Here is a 12,479-nt window from a genome sequence, read left to right as displayed (position 1 = left end):
GGGAAAAATGTATGGTCACTCATAGGGAACTACTTGGAAGCAACATTAGGCAAAGGTCAAGAATTGGAGACAGGATAATCTCCATTCTCCATAATGGAGAGTCATAGCCTATCTTGTTTTATGCTATTTTACCTAAGAGAACCTAGTAGATCCTATGAGAGAGAAGTAGGTCCTAGGTACAGTGTGTTATTATGTGGTACAACGTGTTAGAGTTGATGATGAGGAGGAGTTGCGATTATGACTACTGAGTACTAACCAACTTGCTATGTGATGTCTCATTGAACAAAATGATGATCATGAGGAGGTGTTATATGACAATAATGTATTATGATGATAAGTTGTTAATGATATGATGATGATGATATATTATGTCATTGGGTGAAAGAACCACGGTTTAGTTTCAAGTGCATGGATCCAAAATGGTCACTTTGGATCCATGCACGTGAAACTAATCCATGATGCTTTCACCCCATGATGTAGTAACTCATTCAGATGTGAAAACAATCTCTAAATTGCTACTGTATGCAAACTTGTATAATGGAGTATGAATACAAAATAAAACAAAAAAATTAAATACCCAACAATAGTAGTAGCGCGGGTAGGGAGGCGCGCTACTAGTAACTACCAGTAGCGTTGTGCACCAAAAGCGCTACTGCTAAGCACGTATAGCAGTACTGCGGGAAAGCACATGCTACTGATAAACTTTAGCTGTAGCTTTGTATCAGTAGCGCGCTACCCCGCGTTACTGATATACCTAAAACCGGTGCTACTGCTAGCCTTTTCCCTAGTAGTGTGCCTGCCCGCTTCAACACCAGGCCGGCTTGAGAGCCGGCCTGACTGCCTGTCTGCCTCGATGCCTGGTCTGTCGGGTCCGATCGGTCAGGACCCCCTTCGAGCACCCGGAGGCTCGAAGGCTACCCCCAGCGGGCGTGCCGGCGTGCTCCGCGAGCGCCAAGCCGCGCCGGCTATCTTTGTCAACCTCCGCCTCGTCTGCAACAAAGCAATATGAGCTCCTCACCCGCATACTTTCGCACCACGTGCAAACATGGATAACCCCAAGCGACCTTGGGGGCTATCTTCGCATTTTTATCGGTTGCACTACTGTTCGCCCTGGCGCCAGCCAGTGTTGGCCCGGAGGCTTGCCGCTTGGCCTGAGACGTTCGTTCCCACAGATGGCTTAGTAGCGTGCATGGTACCAAAGGCCCACTCTTCGTCTCAGCTATAGACCGCAACACGGCTGTCCGGCTAGCAAGAGAAAACGCTAGAGGCCACCCACGCGAAACACGTCTGGGGAGAAAATGGTTCGGGCGACCCTGCCGTTTGCTTTATGAGCATCTGCTCGGTCGAGTCTACTCCCGAAAGTCTGTGTACTGTATGCTTCACTACGCGGCCTACTCTCAACCACAGACCGCCGCGCGGCTGTCCGGCTAGCGAGAGCACAAGCCAAAGAGCGGAGGACACATGAAAAAGACTGAAGGGGGCTCAGACGAAACCGAGTCGGCACCCTCCACATATGCACTGCTAAAACCAAGCATTTAATATTGTTGCACCCGTCTAACCCTACCTTTTGCATGATCTCTTCCGTGGGGAATCCCCCTCCTCGCCCAGAGGCTCGGAGGCTACACCCAGTGGCTGCATGATACGTCTCCAACATATCTATAATTTATGAAGCATTCATGTTATTATATTATCTGTTTTGAATGTTTCTGGGCTTTGCTAAGCACTTTTATATAATTTTTGGGACTAACCTATTAACCGGAGGCCCAGCCCATATTGATGTTTTCTTGCCTATTTTAGTGTTTCGAAGAAAAGGAATATCAAACAGAGTCCAAACGGAATGAAACCTTCGGGAAAGTTACTTTTGGAGCGGAAGCAATCCAGGGGACTTGGAGTGCAAGTCAGGGAAGCTTCAAGGAGGCCACGAGGCAGGGGGCGTGCCCTCCACCCTCGTGGGCCTCTCAAGGCTCCCCCAACCGACTTCTTTCGCCTATATAAGTCCATATACCCTAAAACCTTCGAAGAACACAATAGATCGGGAGTTCCGCCGCAGCAAGCCTCTGTAGCCACCAAAAACCTCTCGGGAGCCTGTTCCGGCACCATGCCGGAGGGGGGATCCCTCACCGGTGGCCATCTTCATCATCCCGGCGCTCTCCATGACGAGGAGGGAGTAGTTCACCCTCGGGGATGAGGGTATGTACCCGTAGCTATGTGTTTGATCTCTCTCTCTCTCTCTCGTGTTCTCTCTATGGCACGATCTTGATGTATCGCGAGCTTTTCTATTATAGTTGGATCTTATGATGTTTCTCCCCCCTCTACTCTCTTGTAATTGATTGAGTTTTCCCTTTGAGTCTTTAAGGATTTGAGAACACTTGATGTATGTCTTGCCGTGCTTATCTGTGGTGACAATGGGATATCACGTGATCCACTTGATGTATGTTTTGGTGATCAACTTGCGGGTTCCGCCCATGAACCTATGCATAGGGGTTGGGACACGTTTTCATCTTGACTCTCCGGTAGAAACTTTGGGGCACTCTTTGAAGTACTTTGTGTTGGTTGAATAGATGAACCTGAGATTGTGTGATGCATATCGTATAATCATGCCCACGGATACTTGAGGTGACAATGGAGTATCTAGGTGACATTAGGGTTTGGGGTATTTGTGTCTTAAGGTGTTATTCTAGTACAAACTCTATGATAGATTGAACGGAAAGAATAGCTTCGTGTTATTTTACTACGGACTCTTGAATAGATCGAGCAGAAAGAATAACTTTGAGGTGGTTTTGTACCCTACCATAATCTCTTCGTTCGTTCTTCGCTATTAGTGACTTTGGAGTGACTCTTTGTTGCATGTTGAGGGATTGTTATTTGATCCAATTATGTTACTATTGTTGAGAGAACTTGCACTAGTGAAAGTATGAACCTTAGGCCTTGTTTCCTAGCATTGCAATACCATTTACGCTCACTTTAATCAATAGTTACCTTGCTGTTTTGATATTTTTCAGATTACAAAAACCTATATCTACCATCCATCTTGCACTTGTATCACCATATCTTCGTCGAAGTAGTGCACCTATACAATTTACCATTGTATTGGGTGTGTTGGGGACACAAGAGACTCTTTGTTATTTGGTTGCAGGGTTGTTTGAGAGAGACCATCTTCATCCTACGCCTCCCACGGATTGATAAACCTTAGGTCATCCACTTGACGGAAATTTGCTACTGTCCTACAAACCTTTGCACTTGGAGGCCCAACAACTTCTACAAGAAGAAGGTTGTGTAGTAGACATCAAGCTCTTTTCTGGCGCCGTTGCCGGGGAGGTGAGTGCTTGAAGGTATATCTTTATATCTTGCAATCGAATCTTTTAGTTTCTTGTTTTATCACTAGTTTAGTCTATAAAGGAAAACTACAAAAAATGGAATTGAGTTTGCCTTAGACGCTTCATATTGTTAATATCTTTCATGAAAATGATGGAAAGGAAAATTGTGCTCGAGTGCTAGAAGAAGAAGTCTATAAAATATTTGGTACTAAGTCTTTGAATGATGAGCATGATTGCAATGTTGTTAGTATGAAATCCTTGAATATCCATAGTACTAATGATGATTGCACTAGTTATGATGAAAATGTCTCCTATAAGCATGCCGATTTTTGTGGAGTGAATTGGGTTTGCAAGTACACACCAAATAGGGAAAATAGATATTGCAAGAGGCATAAGCATTTATAAACTAAATTGTTGCAAGCAAGGCTAGATAAGAATGCTGAAAATTCACATTTCCTTTGCCGTACTTGTGAACTTTGCAATGAACGTGGTCATTTACATCTCCGATGCAAATTATTTCATGATCGAATCGTGTCCAAAAATTGTGATGATTTGATTTCCCTTCCACATTATAATGAACTTAGTTTGCTTTTGGGTTATGAAGAAATGAAACATTTAACTAAGAATCTTCCAGAATTTGTCCTTAAGAAACCCTTCGATTTTGATCTAGAGAATATTTATATGTTTTGTGTGGTGAATTGCATTGAAAATCCTTATATTGCCAATTACTTAAAGAAGAGAAAGCAAATACAAGATGAAGAGAATACTAATGAAAGGGAAGAGAGTTCCCAATATCCTCCTATTATTTCTTATGATGAATCAGGTAACGAGGAGGAGCTTTCTATTCAACCAATATCATCAATAAGGAGCTCAAAGAAGAAGGTTGAACCCACACATAATGTGAAGAAGAAAAAGAAAAGAAGGAGCAACAAAGGTTAAAAGGTATCTCTCTCAAATGATCTTGCTCCTAGTACCCATTGTGATGATGATCATTGCTACTATTGGTGCTATCCATACTATTAATGATGAGAGAGATTATGCTTATGATATGAAAAGGCCCAAGCTTGGGGAAACTGTGTTTGATGAGGATGAAATATTTGAGAATATATTTTCTGAAATTAATGTTTGTCCCAAGCGTGGGGATGCTACATTTAATGAAGATGATATTTTTAGCCTCCCATGTTTTGATATGCAAAGTTGTTATGATGATAGCATGCTTCTTACCTATGATGATTATATTAATGAAAGTGGGTTTGGAAGAGTGTCAACATTAGGAAGTAATGATACCACTATTTTGGAGGATGTTGAATCTTATTGTGATGAATATGAAAGTGGATTTGGAAGAGTGTCAACTTTATTTAGTGATGATTCCACTATCTTGGAAGAGGTTTCAATCGATTATGATAAGAACAAAGTTGCTACTTATGATGATTATTGTGATGAAACTTATGCTATAAAAAGTAGTGATGATTATATTTGTAAAACCTGTCATGATTATGATTACCCTTTTTCTGAACATTACTCTTTTAATGTGGAAACAATTTATAGTATTCAAGTCTCTTATGATACTCCCACTATTCCGAATGAGAAGAATTTTGCTTATGTGGAGAGTAGTAAATTTCTATGCAAGTAGATCATGAAAAGAATGCTTTAGGTGCTGGTTATATTGTTGAATTCATTCATGATGCTACTAAAAATTATTATGAGGGAGGAACATATGCTTGTAGGAATTGCAATAATATCAAGTTTCCTCTCTATGTGCTTAAAATCTTGAAGTTATGCTTGCTTTGCCTTCCTATGCTAGTTGATTATTGTTCCCATAAGCTGTTTGATCCCAAAATCCCTATGCATAGGAAGTGGGTTAGGCTTAAATGTGCTAGTCATATCCTTCATGATGCTCCCGATATGTTTCAATTCTTATCTTTTATGTGAGCATCATTGTCATCAACATGCCTAGCTAGAAAGGCATTAAAGAAAAGCGCTTGTTGGGAGACAACCCAATATTTACCCTTACTGTTTTTGTGTGTCCACATGATTATGATACTGTAGTAATCATGTTTTATAGGTTTTGTTTCAATAAAGTGCCAAGTAAGACCTTTAGGATAACTTATGGTGATAGTTGTGTTGATCCTGCTGAAAATCAGAAACTTTTGCACCCAGTAAATTATGTTTGATAATTCACAGAAACGTGCTTCTGATCTTATTCGTTTTGCTCTGGATTGGTACACAAGTTTCTTAGGACTTCCTAATTTGGTAGGATTTTTGGAGTTCCATAAGTATACGTTTGATACAGATTACTACAGACTGTTCTGTTTTTGACAGATTCTGTTTTCTATGTGTTGTTTGCTTATTTTGATGAATCTATGAGTAGTATCGGAGGGTATGAACCATAGAGAAGTTGGAATACAGTAGATATTACACCAATATGAATTTATAATGAGTTCACAACAGTACCTAAGTGGTGGTTTTATTTTCTTATACTAACGGAGCTTAGGAGTTTTCTGTTGAGTTTTGTGTTGTGAAGTTTTCAAGTTTCGGGTAAAGATTCGATGGATTATGGAATAAGGAGTGGAAAGAGCCTAAGATTGGGGATTCCCAAGGCGCCCCAATGTAATATTCAAGGACAACCAAGAGCCTAAGCTTGGGGATGCCCCGGAAGACATCCCCTCTTTCGTCTTCGTTCATCGTTAACTTTACTTGGAGCTATATTTTTATTCACCACATGATATGTGTTTTCCTTGGAGCATCATTTTATTTTGTTAGTATTTTCTTGCTGTTATAATGTTTTGCATCTATATTTTCAATAAAAATGTCAAGGATAGCCTTTACCATGCTTATTTTGCTAGTATACATGTTGCTGTTTGAAAACAGAAAGTTTACCGCTGTTGCAAAAATTTCCTAGAAAAGTCAGAGAATGTTATAATGTTGAAACTTTTTGCATAATGAGCTCTGATAAATGTTCTACAGTGAGGTGTTTTTCTCATAATTTTTGGAGTTAGGGAAGTATGATGAATCTTGCATTCTTTACAGACTATACTGTTTTGGCAGATTGCTGTTATGTTTGTGTTGTTTGCATATGTTTACTTGTTTAATGATTCTATTTGAGAATAGGAGTATTAAATATGCAGAGACATTTAGTATACAATGTTGAATAATAATTTTAGTGATTTGTTACAGTAGAAAATGATAAGGTTTTTGCATTGATTTATACTAACTTATCTCACGACTTCTTGTTGAGTTTGGTGTGGATGAAACTTTCGAGATTTAGGAAACCGAGATGTAAAAGGAATCAAGAAGTCTCAAGCATCCAAGCTTGGGGATGCCCTAGTAGGCATTCCACCTTTCTTCTTCAACAATTATCGGTTAGTATCGGTTGAACCTAAGTTTTTGCTTCTTCACATGAGCTGTGCTATCCTTGCAATGCCATTTTATTTTGTTTTGCTTGTTGTTTGAATAAAATACCAAGATCTAAAATTCTTAAATGAGAGAGAGTCTTCACATAGTTACGTAATTACTTAGCTACTCATTGATCTTCACTTATATCTTTTTGGAGTAGTTTGTCATTTACTCGTGTGCTTCACTTACATCCTTTGAGTAAATGGTTGAATGAGTTGAATGCCATAAATCTGGAATTATTTATATGTTTCATATGCTTATTCCATGGGGAGTAATGACTTCACATCTAAGAAGTAGAGGTTGTAAATTTATTGAAGGTTAGCAAGCATTGTATTGGTCACTTGAACAATTCATGAAAGAATATTGAAGGAAGAGAAATTTCACATATAAATATACTATCTTGGACATCTTTTATAATTGTGAGCACTCATTAAAGTATGACATGCTAAAGAGTTGATGTTGGACAAGGAAGACAACGCAATGGGTTATGTTTTCTCACATCTCAGTTAAAGTGTATTGTCATGGATCGTCCAACATGTTGAGCTTGCCTTTCCCCCTCATGCTAGCCAAATTCCTTGCACCAAGTAGAGATACTACTTGTGCTTCCAAATATCCTTAAACCCAGTTTTGCCATGAGAGTCCACCATACCTACCTATGGATTGAGTAAGATCCTTCAAGTAAGTTGTCATGTTGCAAGCAATAAAAATTGCTCTCTAAATATGTATGACTTATTAGTGCGGAGAAAATAAGCTTTATACAATCATGTGATATGGAAGTAATAAAAGCGACGGACTGCATAATAAAGGTTCATATCACAAGTGGCAATCTAAAGTGACGTTCTTTTGCATTAAGATTTTGTGCATCCAAACCTAAAAGCACATGACAACCTCTGCTTCCCTCTGCGAAGGGCCTATCTTTTACTTTATGTCTTTTACTTTATGCAAGAGTCAAGGTGATCTTCACCTTTCCCTTTTTCATTTTATCCTTTGGCAAGCACCTCGTATTGGAAAGATCCTGATATATATATCCAACTGTATGTAAGTTAGCATGAACTATTATTGTTGACATCACCCAAAGGTGAATACGTTGGGAGGCGATATTGTAAGCCCTATCTTTCTCAATGTCCGATTAAAACTCCATAACCATAAGTATTGCGTGAGTGTTAGCAATTATGGAAGACTATATGATAGTTGAGTATGTGGAGTTAGCTAAATCAAAGCTCTGACATTGACCCTTCCTAAAAATAAGATGAATTGTAATTGTTTGATGACTAAGAATGAAGTTTGCTAGTTTTCAAGAAAGTTTATGATCTATGCTTTGACATGTGAACAGCTTGTTACTTGATCTTAAAAAGTTTTATGAGATGAACTACTATTATGACATATAATCATGCTAGAAAAGGTGATTGAAATTATCATTGATCAAACTTGTGCACCTTCTAGCATTCGCACTTCATAAATTCTTTCTTTTATCATTTACCTACTCGATGACGAGCAGGAATTAAGCTTGGGGATGCTGAAACGTCTCCAACGTATCTATAATTTATGAAGCATTCATACTATTATATTATCTGTTTTGAATGTTTATGGGATTTTCTAAGAACTTTTATATTATTTTTGGGACTAACATATTAACCGGAGGCCCAGCCCATATTGTTGTTTTCTTGCCTATTTCAGTGTTTCGATGAAAAGGAATATCAAACGGAGTCCAAATGGAATGAAACCTTCGGGAAAGTTATTTTTGGAACGGAAGCAATCCAGGGGACTTGGAGTGCAAGTCAGGGAAGCTTCGAGGAGGCCACGAGGCAGGGGGGGCGCGCCCACCCCCTGGGCGCGCCCTCCACCCTTGTGGGCCCCTCGAGGCTCCCCCGACCGACTTCTTTCGCCTATATAAGTCCATATACCCTAAAACCTTCGAAGAACACAATAGATCGGGAGTTCCGCTGCAGCAAGCCTCTGTAGCCACCAAAAACCTCTCGGGAGCCCGTTCCTGCACCCTGCCGGAGGGGGGATCCCTCACCGGTGGCCATCTTCATCATCCCGGCGCTCTCCATGACGAGGAGGGAGTAGTTCACCCTCGGGGCTGAGGGTATGTACTAGTAGCTATGTGTTTGATCTCTCTCTCTCTCTCGTGTTCTCTCTATGGCACGATCTTGATGTATCGCGAGCTTTGCTAGTATAGTTGGATCTTATGATGTTTCTCCCCCTCTACTCTCTTGTAATGGATTGAGTTTTCCCTTTGAGGTTATCTTGTCGGATTGAGTCTTTAAGGATTTGAGAACACTTGATGTATGTCTTGTCGTGCTTATCTGTGGCGTGATCCACTTGATGTATGTTTTGGTGATCAACTTGCGAGTTCCGCCAGTGAACCTATGCGTAGGGGTTGGCACACATTTTCGTCTTGACTCTCTGATAGAAACTTTGGGGCACTCTTTGAAGTACTTTGTGTTGGTTGAATAGATGAACCTGAGATTGTGTGATGCATATCATATAATCATGCCCACGGATACTTAAGGTGACAATGGAGTATCTAGGTGACATTAGGGTTTTGGTTGATTTGTGTCTTAAGGTGTTATTCTAGTACGAACTCTATGATAGATTGAACGGAAAGAATAGCTTCATATTATTTTACTACGGACTCTTGAATAGATCGAGCAGAAAGAATAACTTTGAGGTGGTTTTGTACCCTACCATAATCTCTTCGTTTGTTCTCCGCTATTAGTGACTTTGGAGTGACTCTTTGTTGCATGTTGAGGGATTGTTATATGATCCAATTATGTTATTATTGTTGAGAGAACTTGCACTAGTGAAATTATGAACCTTAGGCCTCGTTTCCTAGCATTGCAATACCGTTTATGCTCACTTTTATCATTAGTTACCTTGTTGTTTTTATATTTTCATATTACATATCTACCATCCATATTGCACTTGTATCACAATCTCTTCGCCGAACTAGTGCACCTATACAATTTACCATTGTATTGGGTGTGTTGGGGACACAAGAGACTCTTTGTTATTTGGTTGCAGGGTTATTTGAGAGAGACCATCTTCATCCTACGCCTCCCACGGATTGATAAACCTTAGGTCATCCACTTGACAGAAATTTGCTACTGTCCTACAAACCTCTGCACTTGGAGGCCCAACAACGTCTACAAGAAGAAGGTTGTGTAGTAGACATCAGTGCATGATACGTCTCCAATGTATCTATAATTTTTTATTGTTCCATGCTATTATATTATCTGTTTTGGATGTTTAATGGGCTTTACTATGCACTTTTATATTATATTTGGGAGTAACCTATTAACCGGAGGCCCAGTGCAAATTGCTCTTTTTTGGCTATTTCCGTGTTTCGCAGAAAAGGAATATCAAACGGAATCCAAACAGAATGAAACCTTTGGGAGAGTGATTTTTGAAACAAACGTGATCCAGAGGACTTGGAGTGGACGTCAAGAAAGAAGCGAGGAGGCCACAAGGCAGGGAGGCGCGCCTGCCCTTCCCCCCCCCCCCCGGGCGCGCCCCCACCCTCATGGGCCCCTCGCAGCTCCACCGACCTACTTCTTCCTCCTATATATACCCATATACCCCAAAAACATCCAGGAGCACCATAGATCTGGAGTTCCGCCGCCGCAAGCCTCTATAGCCACCAAAAACCAATTGGGACCCTGTTCGGGCACCCTGCCGGAGGGGGGATCCCTCACCGGTGGACATCTTCATCATCCCGGCGCTCTCCATGACGAGGAGGGAGTAGTTCACCCTCGGGGCTAAGGGTATGTACCAGTAGCTATGTGTTTGATCTCTCTCTCTCTCTCGTGTTCTTGATTTGGCACGATCTTGATGTATCGCGAGCTTTGCTATTTTAGTTGGATCTTATGATGTTTCTCCCCCTCTACTCTCTTGTAATGGATTGAGTTTTCCCTTTGAAGTTATCTTATCGGATTGAGTCTTTAAGGATTTGAGAACACTTGATGTATGTCTTGCATGTGCTTATCTGTGGTGACGATGGGATATTCACGTGATCTACTTGATGTATGTTTTGGTGATCAACTTGCGGGTTCAGTGACCTTGTGAACTTATGCATAGGGGTTGGCACACGTTTTCGTCTTGACTCTTCGGTAGAAGCTTGGGGGCAATGTTTGAAGTTCTATGTGTTGGTTGAATAGATGAATCTGAGATTGTGTGATGCATATCATATAATCATACCCACGGATACTTGAGGTGACATTGAAGTATCTAGGTGACATTAGGGTTTTGGTTGATTTGTATCTTAAGGTGTTATTCTAGTACGAACTCTAGGATAGCTTCATGTTATTTACTACGGACTCTTGAATAGATCAATCAGAAAGGATAACTTTGAGGTGGTTTCATATCGTACCCTACAATAATCTGTTCGTTTGTTCTCCGCTATTAGTGACTTCGGAGTGAATCTTTGTTGCATATTGAGGGATAGTTATATGATCCAGTTATGTTATTATTGTTGAGAGAACTTGCACTAGTGAAAGTATGAACCCTAGGCCTTGTTTCCTAGCATTGCAATACAGTTTGTGCTCACTTTTACCGTTAGTTACTTTGCTGTTTTTATAATTTCAGATTACAAAAACCTATATCTACCATCCATATTGCACTTGTATCACCATCTCTTCGCCGAACTAGTGCACCTATACAATTTACCAATGTGTTGGGTGTGTTGGGGACACAAAAGACTCTTTGTTATTTGGTTGCAGGGTTGTTTGAGAGAGACCATCTTCATCCTACGGCTCCCACGGATTGATAAACCTTAGGTCATCCACTTGAAGGAAATTTGCTACTGTCCTACAAACCTCTGCACTTGGAGGCCCAACAACGTCTATAAGAAGAAGGTTGTGTAGTAGACATCAGTGCGCCGACACGTCTCGTTGGGAAAGCACCACACCGGCTACAGGCTCGCGACCGGCCGCCTCTGCTACATCGACGGCAAAAACCCTCCGCCCGACTCTTCGAGTCGCCCGGAGGCTCCACCTAGTGGGTGCGCTGGCGCGGCCCACTGGAAGCAAGTCGTGTCGGCTGTAGCCCGCAGCCGGCTGTCATCGACTGCATCAATCAGCGGACTCTATGTCCGTGCCCGACAACATCAGTCGGCGGACCCCGCGTCCGCGCCTGACAGGCTCAGTCGGCGGACCCCGCGTCCGCGCCCGACAACATTAGTCGGCGGACCCCGCGTCTGCGCCCGACACCATCAACCGGCAGACCCTGCGTCCGCGCCTGGCAGGGCCCCGCGCCCATCAGTCGGCGGACCCCGCGTCTGCGCCCGGCACCCTCAATGTCGTCAGCGCTTCGTCATCAACAAGACCCTCCACCCAACTTTTCCAAGTTGCCCGGTGGCTCAGAGGCTACACCCAGCGGGTGCGCTTGCACGCCCCGCGCCTGTTGCACGCCCGCCTCTGGCTGCAACCGGCACCCTTGACGCCATCTTCTGCACCAACAACCCCGAAAACCCTCCGCCCAACTTTTCTAAAGTTGCCCGGAGGCTACACCCAGCGGGTGCGCTCGCGCGCCCCCGCTGGAATCAAGTTGCAACGGCTGCGGTCCGCAGCCGGCCGTCATCGACATCTCCTACATCAATGCCCGCTAAAAAACCTCCGCTCAACTTTTCCAAGTTGCCCGGAGGCTCGGAGGCTACTGTCGGGGGAATGACGCCCGGGTACCACAAAGACGGCGAAACAACGCTTCAAGACATCGGGGCGGCCAACGCCCCCCAGTCCGACTGCTCCAGCCGCTCCAGACGGCCCC

This window comes from Triticum aestivum, chromosome 3B, assembly GCF_018294505.1.
Source record: "Triticum aestivum cultivar Chinese Spring chromosome 3B, IWGSC CS RefSeq v2.1, whole genome shotgun sequence".
NCBI lineage: Eukaryota > Viridiplantae > Streptophyta > Magnoliopsida > Poales > Poaceae > Triticum > Triticum aestivum.
The sequence above is the reverse complement of the archived record's forward strand: the minus strand, read 5'-3'. Positions refer to the sequence as shown.